Consider the following 27,470-nt stretch of genomic DNA (forward strand, 5'->3'; position numbering starts at 1 on the left):
AGGCTTTTTCAACAGACCAAATTGCTTTCTTTAAGAGAAATTCAAAGGATTAGTGATCTAAAAATAGCCACCACATCCCTGGTACCTTCACTTTGTTCCAACCTTGGAAAGGATTTTGCAAACCAGCTTGAGTGGGCCAGAGCCTTTCTCTCCTCTCAATGGCACTGAATTGTTAAGTAGTCTGGAGAAAAAAGGAGTCTTCAGGGAAGGAGGCTTGGTGAAAGGGGTCAGGGCCAAGTGTTGCCTTCAAATAGATGAAGAACTATGGTTTGAGTTGCTGAATCATCCGTAGCATCTGAGCTATGGGCAAGTTCCTCATCCAGTTGAGTTGACCTGTTCAATAGTAAAATGATTTTCCGCTTGGGATGTAAATAGCATCCCCCACGCACACATACCTACAACCCCCACACACTTGTGGGGACCGGGATCCACTTTAATTCAGCGACGCCCACCATGAGACCCAAGCCACAACTGGCCAGTGCAAGCCAAAGTAGGCCACAGCTGCCATCAGACTCCCGATACTTGCCCTATGAGTCAGACACAACTGAAAAATGACTGAACAACAACGAAGCCCTACGTCAAAACAGGGCTAAGGACAAAGAAAGATTCTGCTGCCTTTGCTTAGTTCTGAAGGGCAGAACTGGGAGCAAGTAGGAGAGATTACCGAGGTTAGTGACAAAGAATTTCACACTTAATAGAACCAATTACTGATGGTAGGTGAGTTCAACATCTATTTCCTTAGAAAAAAGGGCCTCGGTGCCTGAGGTTATATTTATCTTTGTATCTTATTTCCCTCCTAGACTGTGAGGTGCTTGAGGACTGGGCGTTACCTGAGTTATGCATTGGTCCACTACTCAGCTCACAGCTTGTACTTTAAGAAATGTCTGTTGAATGAGCGAGTGAATGAATGAATGAATGAATTAATGAATGAGGCAGATGGGAAGCCACTGATACTGCTAATTGCATGGAGAAGCCCACCAGGCTCTGGGCTATTCTCCAGAGTGATCGTTGCATGATGGCACTCCTGCCCACCGTTGTTTCCAATCTCTCAAATAAAGCCTGCCACATTCTGATCAAAGTGATTTTTCTGCCCAAGCTATCAGGCCTGGCATGTAATTCCCATTTGCCGGGATGGTTAGGAGAACAAACGTTCCTTCTGTAAATCATGGGAACAAGGCGGAGGATTTGAGAGCTGCGGATTCCTTGAACCATACTAAGTGTTTGGCCTATCATTAAAGGCTGCCCCTGCAGAACGTCTCGCCTGCGCCTCCTCAGCACCAGCGTCTGATACTTTCTCACTATTAAAGGAAGTATTTTCAGGCCTTTTGATGAATAACCTGCTTTGATAGCCATGCCCCGGCATTATGAATGGCTAATACAAAATGCCATGGGGTACCAGGAACTCAATTACGGCCTGGCTGGGCTGTGGCTAGACGCTGGAAGGAGGCTGTGTGACCAGACTTGTAATTCTCTTACTGGCTCTGGATCCACTGGGTGGGTGGAAGGGGGAGGAGCTGGGGAACTGAGAACTTGGAGCATCAGCAGCAAAGGATCAACTCATCGAGCTCCCCCAAGCCCGCCCCACCTTGCTTCTCCATCTCTCTGGGTGAAATCACCACCCTCCCATAGGCCATGCTCAACACTTGGGAATCCCATTCTCTTCCCCTCCCCCCCCAATCCCATCAGTGCTTGAGGGCTGTCACTATATCTCACAGCCATTCAATTAATCCTAAATGCCTACTAAGTACCAGGATTGTGCTAGGCTCTAGGCATACACACAAAGACTGAATCAGGCCCAATTTGCAAGGATCTTATATTCTAATGAGAGAGACAACAAACACATTTAAAAATATAGCACAAATATAAAATTAATTGATATTTATGAACACAAAGTAGTCAAATATATCACCCTCTTTACTCACACCTCCAACACTCCATTCCCATGTTTTAGCTCTTCTAGCCTACATTTTTGTTATAATCACTCGCTGGTTTCACTCTTTCCTGCCCTTCTCTGTACCAATCTGTCTTTCCTCCCACTATTTGAGCAATCTTCTAAACATCCTGCTCTGATCAAAGTACTTTTCTAGTCAAAAACCTCCCATAGTTCCCCATTGGCCTAGAATAAAGCATCAACTCTTGGTGCTAGCATTCAAGGCCTTCCACAATCTGACGCCAACCTACCTCTCCAGCCTCGTTTGCCCCTACTGTCCACCACAGCCAGACAATAGGTCCTATGTCTCTGTTCTCACCCTCCCATTGCTCCTTTCTGTGCCTTTGACCATAACACCTCAAATGCCTACAATTGCCTCCAGCGCTTCTGAGACACCTGAAATCCTTCTTTGTCATCAAGGCTTAGCTCCTCCCTAAATCCTTCCCTACCCCCTCGATGAAAGTGCTCTGTCTCAATTTTTTATGGATAAATTGTAGTTTTCTCCTTCTTTCATGGCTATTTGTGATTGTGATATCCCCCCACCCCCAACAGATTGTAAACTAGATTGTAAAACTCACCATCACTGAGCAAGATACTTTTTTGAGCGGGAGGGGAGATCAGGGGTTTGTTCAGACCTGTGATTATGGTATGGAAATGCCCTCTACTGAGGCAGTTGAGAAACTTTTTTATGACTTAAAGTTTTAGATAATTGCCTTGGACAACACAGGGTTAGATTATTGACCCAGGTTCACAGAACCGACATGTTTCAAAAGCAGGGCTTCAAATCGGGTCTTTCTGACATGCATTTATTAAGGGTTTGCTGTATGCCAGACACTTTGCTCAGTATTGAGGATACAAAGAAAGGCAAAAAAGCCCTGCCCTCAAGGAGCTTACATTCCAGATAACATAGAAATAACTACATATCAGTACATGGACTATACATGGAAAGTAACTTTAGAGGGAAGAAGTTAGTACTGGGAGATACTAGGAAAGGCCTCCAGTGAAAAAGGGGATTTGAGCTGAATCCTGAAGGAGGCCAGGGAAGTGAATAGGCATCTCTCTTATTCTTATTTTTATTATTATCAAATGCTTAATAAACAGACAAGGATAGACATAGGATGCTTATGACATAAAGCTTGAAATGACAACTAACGTGTTGGATGAAAGAATCTTCATGTGAACAGCTATCAGGATGATTATATTTTAGTTCAGAGAATCAGCTTCAGGAGTACTGGATTAGGGAAATGTGGTTAAATAAAGGTCCCAATGACAGATATTCTGAGGGTTTAGGGGATTGCAAATCCTAGAGGAATCAATAGTGTGACATTTAAGCCCAAAGTACATGTGATTTGAGGTTACATGAATAAAAGCAAGGACTAGAATCAAGGAGACAATGGACCTGATGAATCTGGCCCCAGTCAGACCAAATCCAGAGGCCTCTTCAGCTCTTGTGGGTAACATTTTAGGAAAGGTACAGACAGACTGGAATATAACATCCAGAACATGGCATCCAGTATGGTGAAAGCTTTGGGGAACATTTCACACGAACAAGGAAGGAAATAAAGATATTTAGGCAACCTAAAAAGAGAAGAGCCAAGGACACACATAACACGGCAGTTGTCTTCATAGCAAAGCATAAAACATGCAGAATTTAGAGACCAATAAGCATGGGCCACATGGACACCCCACTCCCGACATACTCCTACTCCCAACCTTGGGCAAATTCTTTACTTTCAATAACCCTCAGTTCCCTCACCTGTAAAATAAGGGGTTTGGACCCAGTGACTTCTATGATCCCCTCCTGTTCTAAATTGGTGATCCCAGGATCTCATTGAAATGTCAGAAAAGTGGTCCCGTGGAAGCCAAGAGCGGGCGTCTGCTTATTCTGAGAGACCAGAGTGAGGAACAAAGGTCAGTCCTATGAAGGAGCCAATTTCAGCCTGATCAAAGGGCAGAAACGAAGGCAGGTAGGGAATGGACTAAGAAACAGTGATTTCCTCCTTATCAAACAGCTAATGGAATTAGTGAGGTTTGGGTTGAACCAGATGGATTTCAGGTCCCTTCTATCTCAAAGTTTTGTGGTGGGTGTTGAATTTGACAGAGGTAGGCAATAGTAATGGTGATGACAATGATAATAAGTAATAACGAAACAGTAAGTCAGATTCCCGTTGGCTTGAAGGTTTCCAAAGCATTTTGTTCAGAAGAACCTTATGTGTGAGATGATGCCAGGATTACTATCTGCATTTGACAGATTGGGAAATCAAGGAAATTGGAGGTGGAGTGGCTTGCCCAAAGTCACACAACTAAGAGACATTGGAGGTAAGATTTGCATTTAGGTCCTCTTGAATCTTTCTACAATGCCCCCTCTCCTTTCCCCCCTTTGTTTCTCAGCTATGTGCAAATAGCTTTACAGGTTCTGCTAGGTCAACCAAGTAGCATCAATTTGAATCCACTGGTCTTTAAGGTTTGCAAAGCACTTAACAAACATCTCATTTGAGGCTCACAGCAACCTTGGGGAGTAGATTCTGTTATCCCCATTTTGCAAATGGAAAAACTGAGGCTGAGAAGACATAAGCCAATTGCCCAGAGTCACCCAGCTAGCAAGTTTCTGAGGCAGGATTTGAACTCAGACCTCTCTGCCTCCAAGTCTAATACATTTACACATGGAGCCACCGAGTGACCAAAGTGATTTTCCTAAAGTGTGTATTGGATCATGTGCCTCTACTCAACCAACTCTGGTGGCTGCTGGCTGCAGCCAGTATCAAATGGGAACTCATCCATTTAGCTTTTCAACCCTTTCTCAAGCTGGCTTCAGCCCATTCTTCCATCCTCCTGATACAGCTCTCTTCTTCCCCTACGTGAAAATGCAGCCTCTGTCCTTCACAGCAATTCAGAGGGGTAGGCAGTGCAAGTACCTTCAATAGCACTATAAAAAATTAAGAATCTTTGGCTGAGAGAGATGACTGAAGAGCTGCAGATCTCCTGGCTGGCGATTGTTGGAACCAAGACCCAAATCCCTGTGCTTTGATAGGTTCAATCACACCACGCTGCCTGAATTACGTGTGACTTGGTGGGTGGGTATTTTTGGGAGGGAGGTGAGTTGGGAGGGTGTGATGGCTTCTATTTCCCAACAAATTCCATCTATAAGGCAATCAATCCCTAGAACATATAGACCGCTGACACAAAAGTTAAGTCTTTGGTGAGAACAATCTGGAAATTGCTGCAATTTGCCAATCAGCCTTACTGGAGCAGGCCAACCTTCAATTACCTGGTCAATGTGGACAGAAGGACTAGACCTTCACTTCCTGGAAAGCAGAGATGGACCTTTAAAAAAAAAATCTCTGTATCCTCAACATTCTGCCCAAGACTTTTTATGAGAATGGCTTAGGAAATGATGGTTGAATAGATCTGGAGAGGTCATCTGCTGCTGTGAGAATAGTGTGGGGGAATCCCCCTGTGTAGAATATCACATATATTAGCAGATTTGGTCAATATGTTGATGTCTTGCTGATTCTCACCCCCCACTTATTCTTTTGCTTTAAAAGAAATTTTTGTGATATGGGATGGTGGTAGGATGGGGGAGGTGGACACAGGAGGAAATTTAGGAGATGTAAAAACAAAAATACTAATATTTTGTTTTAAAGTACACTTGACTTGAGGTTCAAAAAGCTGGGTTCAGATCTGGACTCTGCCACTTACTACTTGTGTAACTTTGGACAAGTTGCCTAGATTCAAGGGGTCTCCATTTTGTCATATGGAAAAGAAGGGAATTGGAATAAATGATGTCTTTGCTCCAAATCTTACGGTGCCCACCCTGAGAGGCCAAAGGGAATGATGAACCTTTACAAGTGTTTGGTGAGAACCAGATCTCTTGTCCTAAGTGCCTCACTCATCCACTGCCACAATCTCCCAGTTTTCTACTGACTCACAGATTCCTGGGCCAGAGGGAAGACAGGTGTCTGGGTCTCGGTCAATTGCTTGGTGTTTCCTAATGCCATAAGGGGATGCTGAATGCTATTTATTCTACAGTTGGGGAAGAAAAGTATTAAAATAGGAGTAACCTAAGAGCCTCTTGCCTCATTTTGCCGAGGCAACTGACAACTGTATTTATGCCTAGGCTTATAATGGGCCCAGCCTCGCTCCCTCGAATTAATCCATTTTTTTTTCCCCAGATGGGAATGGTCACAGAGGTTCTCGATGGGAAGTAAGCCTATTCTATTTTATTCTCTCTCTCCTCTGATCCTAAAATAGCTGCCCATTGACCATAGCTTTGGCATTAAGTTTTCCATCTTCATTCAAACTCATTGTCCCAGAGTTTTATTCTGCTGCTTTGGCAATGGAAGAATATAATTTAGATGTGATTAGCGTCTCACACTCCATAACGGGGAAAAGAAATGTTAAGTGGCAAAAGTAATGAATGCTGCCCATTTATCTCCAACCACTTTCAAAGCACCTGTCTCTTTAAAAACTCTATAAAAAGACATTGCTCAAAGACCTCTGATCCTTCCCACGCTGTGGCCATTAATAGGCTGGCTCTGGAATTATTCAGCTAAACAGCCCTTAAGATCAGCATTCTGCATGTTAGGTGCAGTCGGGGGTTTTCTCTGCTCTGAACTGGGATAATATCTTGATAGTTTATGCCTATTTACTATGTGGGGTGTATTTAAAGCAACATGCTATCTATAGACAAGTACATAGGAGTTATCAATGACAGCAGACAGATTTGAGATTTAGAGGAACCTCCATCTTCTCGTCCTGACCAGTTTATTTGTCTTTGGACTTCTGAGGTCAGGAGGCTGGGTTCTGAAAATGAACAGAAACCTGCAGTGGAGAGAGGCAGAATTCAGAATAAAACCCCCGTGCCACTTCTAATTGTAATTCACTTCCCAGTCATTGAATCTTAGAGCTGGCAGGACCAGAGAGGATGGCCAGTGTAGCCTGTACCCAAAAGAGAATCCCTTTGGTTAAATCCCACACAAGTGGTCCTTCAGCTCCCGATCAAAGACTCCTAGTGATGGAAGGCCTCCCCCCTTCCAAAGCTGCTCTTTCAAACTCTGCATCACCTTGTTAAGGTCATCTTTCTTCATGCCAAAGTGAAAGCTGGGTCTCTTCAACTCACATTCAGTGCTCCTTGCTCTGCTGCTCTAGGACCAAGAGTGGAAGCCCTCATCCCCATCATAACCTTTTGGATACTTGTCCAATCTGTCTCATAGAATCTCAGAGCCAGTCGGGATCTTGGTGGCCTCTCTCCAACCTCTCCAAAAAGTGGTTATCAAGACTCTGCCTGAAGACCTACAAACAGGGGGGAGCCCTCCACCTCCCTGGGTAGCTCATTTCTCTTTGTAGACAACTCTAATTGTGAGGAAGTGTTTCCTTACATCAGAAGCAAACGTGCTACTTTATAATTTCTATGCCATTGATCCTCAATCTGACCTCTGGGGACTAAGAAAAAGAATCCAATCCCTTTGCATCTGACAGTACTTGAAGATAGTTATTATTATTACCTGCCCCTACCCTCAACACATACATGCACACACATACACACGCACACGCAAATACATACAGGGATACACACACACAAAACCCACACATACACACACTCATATGCACACACACAAGCACACACACACACACACACACACACTTGCATGTCTTCACTTCCATGTAGTGAACATGCTCCACTCCTGTAACCAATTTCATGTGGCAAAAATTCATGACCTTTTACCATCCTAGTTGCCTTCCTTTGAATGTTCTCCAGCTTAACAATGCTCTAAAACCTAGCACAGGGAGTAAGCCAGGAAAAAGGACAGTGGGATGATCACCTCCTTATCCTAGAAACTCTGCCTTTCAATAGATCTCAAGATCACATTATCTTCTTTGGCTCCCTTAGCACATTATTGGCTTATATTGAGCTTATGGTCCCCTAACACTGCAAGATCTTCTTCAGGCAAACAACTATATTAACCATATTTTTTCTCTCTCAGACTTATGAAGCTGATTTTTTTTTCTTGTTCCATAATTTTCAGTCATATCTGACTCTTTGTGGCCCCATGTGGGGTTTTCTTGGCAATGATACCAGAACAGTTTGCCATTTCCTTCTCCAGCTCATTTAACAGATGAGGAAACTGAGGCAATCAGGGTTAAGTGACTTGCCCAGGATCACACAGCTAGTGTTTGAGGCCAGATTTGAACTCACAAAGATGAGTCTTCCTAACTCCAAGTTCAGCACTCTATCCACTGTGCCACCTAGCTGCCCCTATGTGAAGCTGAGTCAAAAGCAAGATCTTACATTTATCCCAATCAAACTTCATTGTATTTTCTTTAGCCTAACATTCTATTCTGTCCAGATATTTTTTAATCCTTTGGTCTCCCAAACTCTAGAAACCCAGTCTTCAGCTGAATGGACCCCTATTGGTCAATGTCCATCTTACAATAGGTCACCAGGAAGTCAGGCCCTGGCTTCTGAGGCATGTAAATCCAGATTTCCACATAAGGTTGATGTCTCCTTTGCCCTAAACTGGAAATCGGAAATATTCTCCGGTCTGCTAGACAAGAGTCCCCCAGCCCCATTCTTAGCCGTAGTTTGAACAGAAAGAGAGAGAGAGAGAGAGAGAGGAGAGGAGAGCTATCAAGCACAGAGTAGCCACTTTAAGAGCAGAAATATAGAATCTAATAAAAACAGCTGCAGATGTGCCGGTTCATGATGAGAAGTATAGGCAATCTGCAAACGTCAGCCTTCCATCAACCTGCTCCTTTCTTCACAGAAACCCAGCTGTTATCAACACCCAGCTATTCATTCATTTCATAATAGTACATATATATGGAGAGAGAGAGAGAGAGACAGAGAAACAGACACAGAGAGAAAAAGAGAGAGAAGAAAGAAAGAAAGAAAGAAAGAAAGAAAGAAAGAAAGAAAGAAAGGAAGAAAGAAAGAAAGAAAGGAAGAAAGGAAGGAAGGAAGGAAGGAAGGAAGGAAGGAAGGAAGGAAGGAAGGAAGGAAGGAAGGAAGGAAGGAAGGAAGGAAAGAAGGAAGGAAGGAAGGAAGGAAGGAAGGAAGGAAGGAAGAAAGGAAGAAAAGAAGGTAGGAAAAAAAATGTGTTGGCCACCTAGACATTCATCAGGGATAAGAGAACAAGTAGATGCTTAGAAGAAAAGAAAAAGAGGCATCACTCCCTGGAAGGGGAGATAGGAATGGGGAGCACCAGCTCCTTCTTCTGTTCCATCTGATCTCAGATTTGGAAATCAGAAGCTGATCATTGCTTTATGCTTACCTTAATCATGGATTATAGGCTACAGAACTACCTAGCTTTCAGGTAGAGGTAGGAGATAAGAGATAAGAGGTAAGAGGTAAGACAGACTCCATAAGTCCCAGAGCAACTACTTTCGGGGAGCAAAGAGAAGCAGAGGGGGCACAAGTTACAGAGGATCAACCGCCCTTGGGGAAGAGGAGAGGAAAGAGTCCATTATAGTTGGTCATTTTAGTTCTCCACAATGTCCTGAAACAGTTATGTGGTAGAGGGAGCAGGGAGCTGCCTCTAGTAGTCAAAGGCATCAGCTCTGTGGGAGCTTTTCCCCATGGCACTGTTAACTAGAACAACTATAGTGTTAAGAGATACCCAGAAAATCTCAGTAGTTTGAACAGAAAGAGAGAGAGAGAGGGAGAGAGAGGAGAGGAGAGCTATCTTTTGTTTTATATCACTTTCATTTTTGAACATACCTCCTTCCTTTCCTCATCTCTTGGAACATTTTTAAGAAATAATTGAACAAATCCTAACATTGACTGAGGCTGACAGCCTATGCCATACTCAAGGCCCATAGTCCCCACCTTTCCAATGATAGGATGGAGATAATTCACTGGCAGTTTTAAAGTAAATGCTGCTTGCCTTCTGAATAAAGGGGGAGGGAGAGAGAGAATGTGGAACTCAGGATTTTAAGAACAAATGTTAAAAATTGTTTTTACATGTAATTGGGGGAAAATATAATACTAAGTAAAAAATAAAGTAGATGCTGAACGATCACTTGTCGGGGGAGGGGTGTGTGTGTGTGTGTGTGTGTGTGTGTGTGTGTGTGTGTGTGTTAGATTGTGGGGGGTGGGGATACATTCCCGGTTACGTATTCATTCGACCATTTGCTTTCTGAAGGTCTTTTCAAATTTGAGATGCTGTAACTCTAACAGGAAGGGCTCAAGAGTGAGAAGCAGTCTAAAGATGAATTCTATATAGGTTCACACCCAAGTTCAAGTAGGAACCAAGACTCCAGAATCTAGATGATGAATACAGGAAGGGACAAGCCATGGGAGCTGAGCTTCTCAGCCAGCTGGGCTGCTAGCTTCTTTTTTCTGTTGTTGTCTGTCCTTCATTCTCAAGAGAGATTCAACGTGTCATCTCCCTCTTCCAGGCATTTGCACGAGCTACTCCTCATGCCTGGAATGCACTCATTCCTGTGTCTCTTTACAATTCTTATCTCATTCCAGCTCAGTTTCCCCCTCTTCCTTGAATACTTCCATCACTTTTGCAAAGGTCAAGTTCCACCCCATGGCTATTAACTTGGCACTGTACTTATTCCATGCAAGCTTTCTGAATCTTAGCTGTAAGCTCCATTCCTGAACAAGAACTCCTCTACCAAATATGCCAAGTGTGTGGTCAGCCTCTGCTTGGAAACCAGCAACCCCCATTAGCTCTGTACAGAACCTTGCCTTCTTACTTCTAGACATCTCTGGTTGTTAGGGAGACATGGGTCCCCCAGCCTCTCTGCAGCATCCACCCATTAGAATTTCTCTGAGAAGCTTTTAGAGTCATTACTGAGCCCACCATCTCCCAAGAGAGCTTAGGACAGGAAGTTTGTTGTTCTTTTTTTGTTTATTTTGTTCATATCTAGCCTAAATACACCTCTCTGCAAATTCCCGGTACTGCTTCTGGCTCTGCTTTTGGGGCCAAACTAAGCAAGTGGAGAGCACCCAGAGTGTATAAAGCACTAGGCACTAGTTAAGAAGACCTGAGTTCAAATGTAGCTCAAACACTTACAGGCTCTGTGACCCTAGGCAAGTCGCTACACCTCTCTCTGCCTCAGTTTTTTTTTTTTTTTTTACTGTAAAATGGTAGTAATAACAGTGGCTACATCAGTGTTGTTGCTGCTTAATACAATGACTGGCATATAGAATGTGCTGTAGGAATGCTTATTGCCTTCCCCTCCTCCCTTCCTTCACATGATAGCCCTTTGATACCTGAAGACGGCTACCATGGCTCCCTCTCCATCTCTTTCTTTAGCTTAAATTTTCCCATTACTTTTAACTGACACCACATGGTATGAAAGTCAACATAATTCCAGGTTGGCAATGAACCCCCATTGACAACACTTGGATTCAGGCCATTTACAAACTCCAGATTGATCTAATTGTGCTAGCATTTTGTCCATATTTTTCTATCTGTTCCACAAGAGCAGGAGGATATCATTCAGTATAGAAATAAATGCTCCTCCTGCACCCTCCTGGCTGCCCTGCTCTGAATGTGTTACAGTATCCCAATATCCTCCTTAACTGTGGCACCAGAACTAGACACAGTTTTCTCAATGTAATCTGCACAGAGCAGATGGACATCTCCCTGGCCCTTGATGCTATTTTTCTCTTAGTGCAGCACGATATTGCGTTGGGTTTTCTGATAACCTTTATAACGTTGAGCTTCAAGTCTACTGAAACCACAAGAAAAAAAAAAGTTTTTAGACAAATAACAGCCTGGTCATGCCTCCCTCATCTTGAAATTGTCAGGTTGATTTGGTGAACACAAATGTAAAACTTTGTTGAACCCTTTTGACTTTCAAATCATTGTACACATTGTGAAGAACTGAAATGTTATTCAAAGGGAAACTTGTACTTTGCACAGTACCTACCACGTAGTCGGCACTAAATAAATGTTTGTTGATTAATAGAAATGAGGGGCTACATGGTGGGTATGATGAGATTCCAGTTTACAACCAAGAAAGAGCGCTGAGAAAGAACGAGAGTAAGGGGTGGCACTGAGGAATTATGACAGCAAGAAATATGGGCTTGTCACATGACCAGTATGAGGGATGGCAGGTGAAGAGCTTGAGTTAACCACAGATACCCTCACATTATCTGGATATTCTGAGGAAGGTCTCCAGCACCTTGGATAGGACTCCTGTGGTAAAATTATGAGATAGTAATAGTCACACAAGATTGACAATCGCAGAGGAGATAACATTTGCATCATTAAGGGAACAGTCACATCAGTAGGGTCACTAGATAGTTTGAGCAAAAGTTTCTGAGTATTTCCATTCAGTTCAGTATTTGAGCTATTTTTCTTTATAAATCCTGGCTCTGTCTTCCAGTTATTTTTTCTGGTTTTGTGGCATCAAACAATTTAATTAACATACCATTTACGACTTTATTCAAGTCGTTGATTTTAAAACAATGTCAAGCCGTGAAGGGCCAAGTACAGCCTCAGGGCAGACACCTAAAGACATGATTGCAGGTTGACAAGGAACCACTATTGACAACACTTTGATGTAGCCCATTTACCAGCTCCAAATTGATACAACTGTATTAGCATCTTGCCAACATCTTTCTGTATTTTCCACAAGAGGGGGAATCCTGAATCCAAGCAATATGGAAATGTGCTTTCTTATCTCAGCTAGCCTTTACCGCTACAAACAATCCTTTCACTGTGAACAAATGTAAAACTTCACCTCCAGCAAAATGGAAGCCCCCTGAGGGCACAGACTTTCACTTTTGTCTTTATATCCCCAGAGCCTTGTACTCGAACTTGGCACATAGTAAATGCCTCATAAATGTTTGGTTTCTTGATAAATTGGAAATTTGACCTTGTTTAATGCTCGTCTAAAATATAGGTTAACTATAGCCATAGTTTTCCATTGGTCTAGTCAAGTTTCAGTCACAAAGCCAAAGGAATTATTTTTAGCATGACCCATCTCAGCCAGGCTAGCCCAACCTTCCCTCTAAGTTCACTAACTGTCTCTTTAATTTGTTTGAGAATCTTTCCAGGAATCAATGTCAAGGTCACCACTCCATAGTTTGCAGACTCAATGTTCTTCCTGTAAGAAAGGTTTTAGGGGGTTGGGTTTCCACAGCAGGATAAGAAACTTCAAGATCTTGTGGATAGACTCTCAACCAATCAGAAAGTGTACCAAATTTTCTGTAAACAACTAGTTCCTTAAGAAAGATCCCTGGAGGCTAAACCAGTTGCAACCTACTGGGGTCAAGGACAAGGATGAGGCCTCAACAGGGCAAAGGCTTTTCTCTTAATAAGCTTATTAAATATTAACTACCACACCCTGAGGGTGGAGATAGTCACCATTTTTTAACATGGGACCCGTGAAGTGGGTGGAGTTAACAGAACACAGACGAACATGAGATGGCTGTCCAGGAAGAGCGTAACTCAGATGAACTATACCAATCCTACCCCTGGTGGGTGGAGTATGGATCTTACTAACTATTTAAAAGTTGATTGTACCACTGAACCAGTGCCCACATGCTCCTGGAGTGCATTGTGCCCACTTCTCTCTGGAGAAGTGTAATAAAGGCTTTCCTTCACTCACTTCTGTAGTAGATTTTTGCTTCAGATTTTTCTAACATTCCTATTTTGAAAACTGACATAGCATTTGGGCTTCTCCAAACCTATTGCAGTTCTTTTGTTCTCCACATTTATTCAATTATCACAGACAGTGGCTCAGGGATTCCACTCACTCCTTCTTCTAGTCCCTAAGTATGGCATGGAGCACAATCACTTTCTCTCTTTCCATCTTTATGATTACCTTGAGCATCAACTTCCCATAGTGTTTTCTGTTTTGGCCTTTTCAGCCCAAAGATGTTCCTCCTTGGCAGAGAAAACAAGCCAAGCAAGAGCTGAGTGGCTCTTCCCCGTCTCTGATGTCTTCTGTGACATCCCCCATGCAGAGACTTTCTAGGCTTTCCTTGACTGTCCTCTTTCCCCATTGTAACTGCTGTCCTTTCCTTCCTTCACCAGCCTCAGTTCTTTGGGAACTTCAGTGGCCCTGATACTCTTCTTCCAGAACTGAACCACTCCCTTTTCATCATTTGCCTTTGCTTCCCATTTCTGGACACATCTTTTAATGACCTAAGGTGATTAATGAGTGCCCTTTCCATCTGTACACACACACACACACACACACACACACACACACACACTCATTCACTCCTCATCAGAATTATTCCTATTTATGCCTTCAGTTTCTTTCTTGAGAGCTGGCAGGCCTTCATGGGCTAACTTGCCTTGGATGATTTAAGTCTATTGTTCCCCACACATCTTTTATCTGAACTCTTGGAATCAATTCCTCTAAAATTCAGGGTTAATGTCAGACTATGCCCACTTTTTCTCTCCTTCTCTATGACAAATTTTAAATGGAGAGACAGTTTCTCCCTGTGTCTCCCATCATGTTCACCACAGCCATCAATTTCTTCTTATTAGTGAGAATAAAATCCCAAAGAAAGATCTCCCTTGGATCCTTCACTTTTTGAAGAATTAAATTCACATTAAGATTCATCAAAAAAAAAAAATTGCTAGTGGCTCCATTTTGTCTAGAGAGAGCTGGAGCATATCTATGAATAACAGAAGCCCAAAGTATTTCTCTGTTGAGTCAGTGCCAGGCCTGTGATGTTGAAACTTCTCTTTTTGCTTCATGTGTCTCTTGCTATTTTGAAGAGTCCTCCAATGGCAACATCTCTTCTCTCTCAGCCTCTATCGATCTCCACTCAAATGCTCTCCACCATGCTTCCTTCTTTGATCCCTAGCCCTCATCACCTGAGCCAACATTTTGGATATACAGGGTTCCACTCCCTCCCACCATACCCACCCCCTTTTCTTAGCTCTCTTGTTTCTTTTGCTTATTAACCCTGCTTTGTGTATTTGTGTGTATATACATACATATCTGCCTATGTCTATATACTCATACATTGCCTATCTATACAAATGTACACACATATAAATAGCTATAAAGTGATAAATGAGCATTTATTAAACACCTACTACTGTGTGTCAGACCCAATGCTAGATGCTGGGATGCAAAGATATTTATATTATGTATGTTTGCACAGATGTATGTAGGAGTATATGTGTAAATGTGAATACACACATTCATGTACATCACACAGATGTCTTGTACCACGTGGTTTATCGTTAGCTCCTTTCTTGTACTTTGTCTCCTCCAAAATTTGTGATAAGAGAATTTCTGGCTCAACTTTATTACCGCCATTTACTTAAGATAAGCAGATCATGTAAGTGCCTACATCTGCAAAATCAAACTGAGATGTTAACTGGTTAGCGCCTTCCCTGCCATCAGATCAACAGCTTGAGAGATGGGAGTAGCTCTGGTGTTTACTAGCGAGTTTTCAGCTTTACCTGGTACAGATCCTCCTCTTTGGCCATCTGTTCTTCAGTCTGGAGATCATCGTCTTTCCTTATTTACTCTAAAATTCCTGAAATGCCATTGTATGTAGCCTGCTTATGGGATCAAAACCTTTGTGAGGGAGCTGAAACTGCTGGTCAGGGCCAAGTGATCTTTCTACACAATGAACCTATGTCCTGACACCATCAGTCAGTACTTACCAGATCTTTGTATAATTGACTATGTATTTGGAAGTAGTAGCTATTAATGGCTCCTCAGACAATTTCTTTTTTTTGGTCACAATTTCCCTTAACAGTTAGCTACCGTTTCTACTTCATCACTTTGTTCCCATGCAAAGGCCGTTTTCTCCCTCAGAGTGCTTTTCAGTTTGAAGTTCTCTCCTTTGGATTCTCCAGTCTCCAGGAAATGCATTTACATCCCCCCAAGCAGAATGGAAGCTTTAACCACAGTTTAGGAAACCAATACTAGTTCTGTGAATTGAGTTATCTCTAGGATGCATCTGTGTTAATGAGGTATAATAAAGGTAAAGAATTCAAGTAATATAAACAATAATAAAATAGTACATTCAAACTCCCATAGAATTTTAAGGTATATTGAATATTTTCTTTAAAATTTTCTTCTTTTCTGTGCTTTAGGTTGTTTCATTCAGTCATTTTGATGAGGATGGGAGCTAGACCCCCAAAAGGAAAAACCCTGGACTTTCCCACATGGCCTAATCTCTGGCGTTTGCCTGAGGCTATAATCCCATCAACTGGTCTTTCTTTGTGGCTACACCCAAACTCACAACTCTGCTACCCTTTACATAGCCTAACCCTCTATTGTCTTACCTCCCTATGGCCCCCGGCCATTTCCCACCCTTAATCCTAGCTAGGCTCCATTCTCCCTTGGCCAATAGGTTCAGGTCCCAAGTGTTCTGTTCACCTCAGTTTACTAGCCACTTTCATTCATTCAGATCTTCCTTAGACCCCTCTTCCAGTCACCTCAAACTACTTGGCCACTCCTAGATCCCTCCCATAGTCTTTCTGTGTATAAGGTCCATGTTGTCTCCATTAAGGTGCTCAGATTCTTAAAATCTAGTCACTAGCTCACTAATATTCAAACTCCTTAAGAGTCTGCCTGATGGAGTTAGGATCTGGGCCCCAGAAAGGAAAAGCCCTGGACTTTCCAACATGGCCAAATACCTCATAGACTACTTGGCCACTCCTAGATCCCTCCCATAGTCTTTTTGTATATAAGGTCCATCTTGTCTCCATTAAGATGCTTAGATTCTTAAAATCTAGCCACTGCTTAGATTCTTATAATCTAGCCACTGCTTAAATTCTTATAATCTAGCCACTGATCAGATTCTTAAAATCTAGACAATAGCTTACTAATGTTTAGAATCCTTAAGAGTCTGCCCAATATGATGAATGTTCTAATAAACCTTGTCTTTGGCTGAAAGAAGGCGTGGGTCGAATTCTTTTGGGCAGGACCCATGTGTTGTGATTTTGGGGTCCCAGCACCCCTAAACCTCAACAATTTCAGTCATGTCTGACTCTTTTTGACCCCATTAGAGGTTTTCTTGGCTGTGATAGTAGAGGAGTTTGCCATTTCCTTCTCCAGCTCATTTCATAGATGAGGAAACTGAGGCAAACAAGGTAAAGTGACTTACCCACGGTCACACAGCTAGTAAGTTTCTGAAGCTGGATTTAAACTCAGCAAGATGAGTCTACCTGACTCCAGGCCCAGTGCTCTGTGCACTTTGGTGCCATTAGCTGCCTCGTGGATGGTTTAGGTAGCAAAGGATTATTTATATTTTACAGATGTGGAAATGGAGCTTCAGAAGGGTTAAAAATAAAAGGAGCATCTTGAATTACATAGTGATATAAGGTTTACCAACCTCTTTTTATATAATAGTTTTTTTATCCTCACAGAGCCTTGTGAAATTTTACAGATGAGGAAACTGAGGGCCAAAGAGGTTCAGTGACTTTCCCAGGGTGCAACATGGAGTGTCAGAAGCAAGATTTGAACCCTGGTCTTCCTGACTCTAAGTGGAGGAGTAGTCATTAATTATACCACACTGCCTCTCTGTTAAGTAGAAAGATCACTTTCACCCTATAAAGTTTCCCAAGATTACTCGCTAGTCATTTTAAAAGCCCAGGCTTTTGACAGTGAGATCCATGCTCTTTATCTGAATAATTTAGTCCACAACACATTCATTGCCAAAAATTTGTCAATAATTGAAATGGAAGTGGACTCCAGTCTGTGAATTATCGGAATGACTACTTCATTTGGAAACCCCACTTTGACAGAATTACTACAAAGAAGAAGAGAAAGGCTGTTTCCTGGGCATCTTATTCTTTCTAAGCTCAGGCCACTGTGTATTTTCCTGCCAATGGAAGCCATTTGACAAGCTTCCTCAGCTCGTGGAGAGCTGCCTCACAAAGCAGGCAGCACCTCGGGCCCCTGTCATTCATTGCCTATTTATGTCTCATGGATATTCATAATTTTGTATTTCTCTCTGGGTCCTGCAGCTATGTAAATAAATGCAGTGTGATGTGACTTCTCCAGCAAAATGAATTATGGAATGGTCTTCCATCAGGAAAACTTGATACCAACCAGTGATTTGACCAGTGGTTCAGAAGCTTTTTGGTACAAGAACCCGGGAAGCAGCCAGTCACCCTATGTTAAGGGTGTGGGCATGCCATGGGGATTCTCTAAACAACCAGGACTTGAGATCGCAGTGTATCCCAAGTCTCTCTGGCCTACTATACAAAGTTCTCTTCCTATTGTTCTCTTGTTCCCAGAACCTCTTTGTCCTAGGACAGCACAGTATAGTTGATGGAGCATTGAACCTGGAATCAGGAAGACCGGAGTTCAGATTAGACACCTGCTAGCTGGGGAAGCCAGTTCCCCTCCTTGAGGCTGTTTCCTCGACAATAAAATATGAGCATCAGACTCTGTGGCCCCTCAAGTCCCTCCTTGAAGTCTATGATTCTATCACATCTCTTATTTCCATACTTTTATTCAACATTTATTGAAGTCAAATTAACTAATTAACCAACCAACCAGCTTGAGCTGGTCTTCACAGGAGAGAGAGGATATGCGTTGCAGAGAAGAGGATAAGATCCTAGCAATGTGGAACATAATGGACATAGGGATCTAGGATCATAGCAATGAAGCACCCATTTTATGAAAAGCATGACTGTAGGCTCCAAAGACACAAGGACAAAAGTAACACAGAGCCTGCCCTCAGGGGACTTACAATCTGGCAGGGGTGGGGAGAGGTGGAGGGAAGACACAAAGTTTTCACAACTGCCCAAAATGACCAATTGCCCCCTACCACTTAAAACCCCAAACATTCTCTTCCTTCTGACAGTTTGAGAGCTCTGTGATTGAGTGTAACATTGTTTATGTATCAGTGGGTCCACAGAACCTGCTTTGTCATCTCTATGTAGTCATTAAGGGGGTGGAAATCAATGGTCCCACTGGATGGTAACCTGCTCAGGTCACCGAACAACCAAATGAGATATAGCCTCTAGCCTCTGGGGAATTGCAATCCAATTGGGGGAAAGGGCATAACTGGATAAGCCCATCAGAAAGTCCAAACTAGGGGTCAGTTGAAGAATGCAGAATGTTCATGCTGTAGACATTTTGAGAAGAGCAAATATATTATGGCCTGGGCTACTCAGGAAAAGCATTGCACAGGAAGAGAGAAGGGGGAGGATATGAACCAGTGGAGGGAAACATAGGATCCTAACAATATGAAACATGTTGGTTATAGGAATATAGGATCATAGCAATTAAAAATGGAAGTGGTCTTTGAGATCATCTGAATTCAAACCCCTTAATAAATCAAGCAAGCAATCAACCAATAAGCATGGACTCATGATGCCTTTGCTATTATGTATTGGGTGATGGGGACACAATGGCCAAGTTTAAACAGTCCCTGCCCTCAAGGAGCTTACGTTCTCTAGAGGGAATGGAGATTAGAGCTCATCCAGGCTAACCTCTTCATTTTACAAAAAGAAAATTGAGTCATTGAGGGGGAGGAGGCCCACATGAGTTCATGGAGTAGAAAAACCAGAGAGCTAGGATTCAAGGCTACTTTCTAATGACATTGTTTTCCCCTCTGAATCACAACTGTTGAGCAACTGATTTTCAGGATTTATCAACATCACTGCCTAAATACCGTTTCAAAAGAAGACTCTAGGTTATTACAGATCCTCCCTCTATACCACCACCACTGAGTCAGGGGACTTGACAAAGTATTTCTGGAGTGTCACTCAGTGGCCCCACAATGCCCAGGGTTTGCTAGAATTCTATGGGTAATAGATCACATCAAACATGAGTAGAATTAATAATATGGATATGAAGAAAAACAATTTATTAATGTTAATAACTCCTCCAATAAAACTTCCAGGAGGACCTATAGTGATAAATTGAATAATTATGAGTATAATTATGACTAACTAGAACCATAATTTCATGCTAATGCAATCATAATGACACAAAGTGTAGATCATGAATTTTAACTGCTTGGTTATTTCATATTTCCACCAGTGTGGACCCAAAAAAAGCCCTTCTGAAATCTGATCAAATTATGGTTGACTGAAAAAGAGAAAGTATTCTTGCCTCAAATAGGCATCATTTTGATTATCTTTACTGAACTGCAAAAAAAGCTTTTGTTAATTAGGATCTTGGAGATACTGAATTCAGGAAATAGACTTTCAGATGAGTGGCATTTTTCTGAAACATAAATGTTGGATTAAAACAAGAGTCACATTGAAGAAGAATGAAATTCTCAGGAAGAGAATGGCATAGAGATGAAGCTTTGTCATGTACATGTTTGGTTACGTGAAATGTCACTATTTTTCTAGGATTTTAGATCTCTCTGAAGCACTTGTTTGTGACTGGGTATTCTAGTTATCTATTAATGTCTTATCCTCTTCCCAGATTGCCATATGGTAGGGGGAAGGGTAGAGAGGAAGCACAGATAGGCACTTGATTTTTGTTGTTGTTGAATACGTGTATGCATACACGCATTAACAAATGCATGTATGAACAAATGAATGAATGAATGAATTGTTCTAGAAGGGCAAAAATATGTTTTAAGAAAAAATAGATTGGATCATCAAGATGTAGAGACAATCAATCCACAAACATTTGTTAAGCACTGTGCCAGGCATTGGGCATGGAGACAAAAGCAAAGCAGTCCTTGTCCTCAGGGAGCTTACATTTTATCAGGCAACAAGACAGCAAGAGCATATCTAGATATATACAAAGCACACATAAAACAGATAGAAGATAACCTTGCAAGTAAAGGCACTGGGAGCTCAGGAGAGCTGAAAAGACTTCATGCAAAAGATGGTACTTAGGCTGGAAGTGGAAGGGAACCAGGACGTCTGTGCAGCACAGATGGAGATGGAAATGATTCCAGGCACAGGAGGCAGCCATAGCAAAATCAAATAATGACCTGCACATCTGAACAGGGTAGAGCATACCAAGATGGAGATTGGTATGACTCACTACTCTGCCTCCCTTAATGTAGTCTAAGAGACTTTGTTGGATGCCAACACACACTAAGTAGCACCAGTAGCATCACCATCATCCTCATCATCACCACCATCATCATCATCATCATCTATGCTAAGTGCTTTATAAATAGGATACAACAATCCCAAGATGTAAGTGCTATTATTATTCGCATTTTATGGTTGAGGAATTGGAGGCAAAGAGAGGTTAAGTGATTTGCCCAAGGTCCCTCAGCCAGTATGTGTTTGAAGGTGTATTTGGACTCAGGTCTCCCTGACTCTGGGACCAGCACTTTCTTCATTGTACCACCTAGTTGCCTATTAATTTGACAGTCTTAATTCTATTATTCTATTGCACTAACAATTAATTCATAATGAACATGCAATCCTTTAAAAATCTTATGTTTTAAAAAAGGTTATGTAAGTTTTTTGTTCTTAATGCTGGCTGCAGTAACTTCCTGGTATCTTCATCATCATCCCACCTCTCCCACCTCTTAGAACTCTCTCTTATAACCCAGAAAAATTGTCAAAACCAACCAAACTGATAGAAAACACATTTGACAGCATAAGAAGCATTCTGCTTCCAAAGACCCCCTCCCCACAGCTGACATGAGTAAAGAAAGTTTTTTCATCATCTGCCCTCCTGAACCAAGAAAGAATAAGCACTGCATTTAATCAGAACACAGGTGCCATAGGGGGTTGTTTTCATTTATATTATTATAGTTATTTTGTGTATTGTGTTCCTGGTTCTCTTTTCTTCACTTTGCATCAATTCAAATAAATTTTCTCATGCTATCTGTTAACTACATAATGAAATCAAATTAGGTGTTTATTTCAAAGTTACAAAATTGGGAAAGCAATTCAAATTCTATTTCTCACATTATGCAAGCAATTCCATATAAATTCCATTTTCTCTGAGTTTCTTGTATTAATCATTCTTATAACAAAATGATGCTCTATCTCATCAATTTACCTAGCACAATTTGTTCATTCATTTCTCCCTTGATGGGCACCCGCTGTTTCCAGTTTTCTTTATGAGAGAATCATCAGCATCATTGGTGTAAGGGCCATCCACATAGGAAACTCTCCTGAACAATGGGATCTGCCACTGCACAGCCATCGGTAGTCTTTGAGAGTTGCCATGGCAAGGAGAGGTTAAGTGTCTCACCCAGGATTAGGCCAGCACTGTGTATGAAAGCTGGAGCTGGAGCTCAGTTCTTTCTCATTCCAAGGTCATCTCTCTTTTTACTACATAATGATGGACTCTATTTTATTTTCTAGCACAAATAATTATGCTCTTAATATTTCAATATCTATGAAATCAGATTCTCTTTGTCATTGACCTCTTCCTATCTGTTCCTTCTCAGAAAAACTTGCTTACCTTCTTGTGAAATTGATTTGTTTAAACCTAAGTGTGAGATTTTAAACTCATCTACCATGTATTAGCAACCCACCACAGCTTTGTGTCATCCGCAATTTTGACAGGGATGCCATTTATACATTTATCCAAGCACTGATACAGATGCTGACTTAGTACAGGACCAAGCACAGACCCCCCAGTGACATCCCATTGGGCACATCCTTCCATCAAACCAATAATGAGGGCTCTTTGGGTCCAGTCTTTCAAACAGTTCCAAGACCATCTAACTATATCACCATCTAGCCCATATCTCTCCACCTTTTTACAGGAATAGCATGAGAGGCATTACCAAATGTTTTGTTGAAATGTAGCTAAACTATTCATATCGTGTTCCTGGTCTGCCAACAATCATGCCAGGTTTTCCATTGAAGAGGAGGGAGTGGATTCAAGAAATGGTATGGAAATGGTAATCTATTGTCTATCTGAGCAATGAAAGAGAGGAAGGAGTCAAGGATGACTGAAAATTTATACCATAAGAGTATCCACAAGAGTGATGCTGCCATCACACATTTGGAGAAGGAAGGATTTGGGAGATAAATGAGTTCTCTCCAGAGCATGATGAGTTTCTACCCTGCAAATCTTGTCTGGACCTCTCTTTCAACATTTTTATCCCTCTATGAAATGAGTGTTCCTTAATGAAAGAGACTATATTTTACTTTCTTTGTATTCTCAGAGCTTGGGACAGCACCTGACAAATAGTGCTTAATAAATGCTTGTTGACTGATTGACCAATACAGGGTATCTAGGTGGAGATGCTGAGTAATGTGAGATGGGACTGCAGAGGAAAAATTCAACCTGGCTACATGCTTCTGAGGCATCCTCAAAAAGCTGACAATTGAATTCCTGGGAGCTCGACAATCATCCTGAGTTCCTCCAATCATTGTGTCACAGGAATTCGACTTGGAAGGAGCCTTAGAATGAATTGAGTTCAAATTCTTCATTTTACAAAAGATGAAAATGAGGCCCAATGACTTTTAAGTGACTCTGCTTAGGTTAAGTAGGTAATGTTATGTGGAACTCTAGGAACATCCTTCCCTCTATTGCTTGTTTCATTTGTTCAATGGTGTCTGACTCCTCATGACCCCATTTGGGGTTTTTTTGGCAAAGATACTGGAGTGGTTGGCCATTTCCTTCTCCAGCTCATTTTACAGATGAAGAATCGAGGCAAACGGGGTGAAGTGACTCACAGCTAGTAAGTGTCTGAGGCCTGATTTGAACTCAGGAAAATTAGTCTTCCCTGAATCCCAGCCTTGTGCTCTATCCATTGCACCAGTTAACTGCCCCCTTCTCTCTACTGAATATTTTTAAATGGGATAATTTCTGAACCCCTCCCCATCTTCTTCTGGACATTCTCCATCTTAGCAAAGACTCAGGCAGCTCTCCCTTACTAGCTCTCACTCTAGACTTGAGTCATGTTAGCATTTGTTTGGCTACCCTTGAAGTGACAGTTCCACTCAACTAAAATCTCAGATCTTTTGAGACTTTTTTTTTAAACCAGATTAGTCCTGTTCTGAAAGAAAAGACTCCTGAACAGCTCACTGCCTTCGTCCAACATCGGCCTGGTCTCCAATGGCCCCTGATCTTCTCTTTTCTTTATTGCAGATGTGCCCTGATTATCAGCATCAATCAATAATTAATGTTCGGCCACGAAACCCTGGTCTGTGACACATAGCTGATTGAGAAACCCAGTGGCCAGAATCTTGTTTCTAAAATGTAATTCCAATTACCTCACATCTATCAAGCTGTCACAAATGGGAAAGCCCAGTGTTGGAGGGGTTGTGGGAAGATAGGCAGATAGGCACACTAACTTACCACTAATAGAGTTGTGAGGAGGCCAAACTCTTCTGGGGGAAAAAGAATGGAAGTGTTACAAAAGCAAACAAACAGCTCACATAGTTTGATCCCAGAGATCTCTGTTCCAAGGAGATTTTTGCTGGTAAGAAGGGACACACAAGATGACATATAATATGTGTATATATGTATAACATGTGTTATATACATATAAATGTATACATACAATTTTCTTAACAAGAAGGGATATATGTGTACATATATGCATTTCTTTGCATTGCATGTGAATATAAATATATATGGATCAGAAATGTATACATGTACATATATGTGAGTGCATGTAGAGGTGCATATATCTTAGCATTCTTTGTGAAAACTAGAGGCTGTGAACACCGTATGTTTCTAACCACTTGTGAAGAATAAAGCCTGGCCAATGAATTGAACGGAATATCCCTACACCAAAATTAATGAATATGAAAAATGCACAGAAATATGGAAGAACTTCATGAGTTGGTATAGAGCAAGAAAAACAAAGTCAAGAGATGAACGTGCCCGATGGCAGCAATAAACATCCCAAAGGGAACCCAGAGGAGATGCCAAGCTCTGGTGACAGGCAAAGGCAGGGCTGGTACTGCACCGTCCCAGATAAAGGACACTGGCTCCCTCTCTGCTAATAATCGATCATTGTGACTCCTTTTTGGGGGGGGGAGGGGTGCATTTTGTAAAGAGAAGTTTGAATATTTGAGTGTGAAGATCTACTCCCTTGAAAGGAAATCTATCAGTGGCGCTGTTGTGGCCGCCTCCAAAGCTTCCTCCACTCTCGAGCCTCCCGAACCTGCCCTCTTCCCTGGTAGAGCGGCCGCCGCTGCCCAACAACAAGAAGAAGAAGGAGGGCGAGCAGCCCCTGGCCCCGCCCTCGGGCCTCAGCAGTTTCTGGGTGGAGCTCCAGATGAATGACAACTGCAAGGGTAAGGAAGGGAATGGAGTTAGGGAAGCTGGGGGGGTGAGCACGTGCCCTCTTGGTCCTCCATTTACCATGGAGGCATGGAGAGGATGCTCGTGGACGCCCAGCATGAGTCAGGCCAGAGCAGCTCCTGAGGCAGTTCTCACGGCGACAGCCCTTCCTTCCCCACAAGATGGGCAGATAATATTTGATGCGGACGTGCACACCAGCAGGGATCAGAGCTCTCAGTCTGAAGAGGGAGCTGCAGAAGGAGAAAAGGGAATGGAAGCTTCGCAGAGAAGTGTGGTCTGGGCATCGGACTGGTCCAGTCGGCCTGAGAACACCCCCCCACCCCCAAGGAATTTCACTTCGGGCACCCTAAACCTTCCGTTTCTTCAAGTGAGGAAAAGTGCCGCCGTGAAGTAAGGGGGCCTTTTCTCTGCAGAATTTCTTAAAGTGTTCATTCCACCGCTGGTCATCTCTCATGTTTTGGCTTTGGGACTGGGCATCTATATTGGAAAACAACCGAGTTCCCAGTTTGCTAACACCTACTGAGGGAGAGGAGAGCCCTGGACATGCCCATGCCCTGTGAAGTGCTATCCCTGTCACTTTAGTGCATTTGAACTTGAGACCATTCTAAGCATGCCCCAGTCCTCGACCCTCTTTTTACATATCCACATTCCAGTTCTTCTTGGGATTCAGTATCTTATTCAAACTCTTGGGAGGCATTTTCATGGCCCCATTCCCTCTTTGGCCTGTAAGACACTCAGAGTTTCTTCCCAGAGTTTACCACTGTCTAGAAATTTGCAAAGTCTTCTTTTCAACGCAGATGCCTCCAGCAAGTAATTTTTTTTCATAGCCCTGTTTGTTGTCTCCTTTTCAATCCCACCTAAGTTGGAGTTGCAGCATCCCCACAGAAATATTGACTGCTTTAGGATAATGACCACCACTCTTTTAAAAAAGAAAGCAGGTTAGTAAGTATTCTATCAAATCTTGATTTTTCAAGACAAAGACAAGCTCTTGTAAGGTCACAATTTATAATTATGACAAAAACAAGAAAAAGAAACACAAAAAAAGTAGTCTGTGGCAATAAAACAAATGTATTTAAAACCAACTTTGAGGTCATTTTCTCTCCAATGTGTTGACTGGAACATTGGAAATTTGTAGGAGGCTGGCTTCGAAAATAAATGATAGAGACTTAAAAAAATAAAAAAAAAGGAAATCTCTCAGTAAAATATTTTTAAAACTAAAAAAGAAAACCAAGAATTTAAAAAAAAAATCCCAAACCAATCCAAAAGAGTGATATTGAATGTAGAATCACATAGAAAAATTTGGAGAAATGTACCAAGGTATCTTAAAAATAACTGCTCCTATTTCAATCTCACTTTAAGGGTTACAAAATGCTTTCCTCCTAACAGTCATTTGAGTCAGCAAAAATAATGTTATCTCCACTTTAAAGGTGAGGAAACTGGGGCTTATGGAGGTAGGGAGAGTCACTTGCTCATGGTTTCATGACTGCTAGGTATATGAATCATGATTCAAATGCAGGCCTGGAGGACTCCAAGGGCCACTATTAATCTCACTACATCCCAGTGCTCTCCCATAGCATACATGTATAGCGTAGCATACATGTATCTATACAACATATACATATAACACAGCATGCATATATCTATACAACACGAATGTATAACATAGCATACACATATATTTACATCTTACACATATAGCATAGAATACATGTATCTGTACAGCATACATATATAACACAGCATACATATATGCAACATAAATATATAACATACCATGTATGTGTATATGCAGTATACATATATAACATAGCATAAATTTATTTATACAACTACAACATACACGTGTAGCATAGCATACATGTATATGCGGCAAACATATATAACAGCATACATGTATCTATACAACATACACATATAACATAGCATATGTGTGTGTGTGTGTGTATATATATATATATATATATATATATATATATATATATATACAGCTTTCATGTATAGAGTACTGGATTAATCCTGAGAACTAGACTGGGAGGAGGGCAGGCAATTTGTCAGGAATATTAAAGAAGTACTGTGGTTTGTGACACAAGACTAGGAAATCAAAGGCCTGGTATTAAATTAAATTTTATTACCATTTTATTTATTCATCAAATATTCATTCAATTAGGCTTAATTCAATGGACATTTATTTAACTCCTACTATCTGCCAAGCATTACTGAAAAAAAAAGCCTTTACCATCAAGAAGTTGATATTGCCTTTGAATTCTATTAACAAGCAATGTGGATGGGGCTGGAAGGCTGGGCCCCTTGATACAGGAGGAGTTAGATTAAAGCCCTGCCTTGGAGCATCCTTGCTGTGCTCTTCTCTAGGGTTCAGTTTTCTCTTCTGTATAATGGGGAGATGGGACTAAATGACCCTGGGGTCTCTCCCAGCTCCCTCACA

The 27,470-nt window shown here is 41.8% G+C and overlaps 1 pseudogene; it reads left to right on the forward strand.

The window, feature by feature from the left end:
* LOC114037417 overlaps window positions 1-25,550 on the forward strand; it is a 199,037-nt pseudogene extending 173,487 nt beyond the window's left edge.
* The last annotated feature ends 1,920 nt before the right edge of the window (window positions 25,551-27,470 follow it).

Source organism: Vombatus ursinus, unplaced genomic scaffold (assembly GCF_900497805.2).
Source record: "Vombatus ursinus unplaced genomic scaffold, bare-nosed wombat genome assembly UNPS02010394.1, whole genome shotgun sequence".
Classification (NCBI taxonomy): Eukaryota; Metazoa; Chordata; class Mammalia; order Diprotodontia; family Vombatidae; genus Vombatus; species Vombatus ursinus.